Genomic DNA, 267 nt, shown 5'->3' with positions numbered 1-267 from the left:
CTGCAACGTAATAATTCATATAATCTAATTGACTAATTCGATACAAATATTAATTTCGCACAAAAAAATTCTTACACGCAGCTGCAAGACTTTATAGTATATATACTACCAGTACCAGTAGAGTCTAGAGAGCTACAAATTACAATTAATTAACGATCACTGCTTTTGCTGTGACAATGACCAGACAGATCGGTACACCGACAACATTACTCATCACACGCTCACAATGAGCAATTATCAAAACATTCAGTCGCGATTACATTACTT

Source organism: Priapulus caudatus, unplaced genomic scaffold (genome assembly GCF_000485595.1).
Source record: "Priapulus caudatus unplaced genomic scaffold, Priapulus_caudatus-5.0.1 Scaffold1521, whole genome shotgun sequence".
NCBI classification, from domain to species: Eukaryota; Metazoa; Priapulida; class Priapulimorpha; order Priapulimorphida; family Priapulidae; genus Priapulus; species Priapulus caudatus.
The sequence above is the reverse complement of the archived record's forward strand: the minus strand, read 5'-3'. Positions refer to the sequence as shown.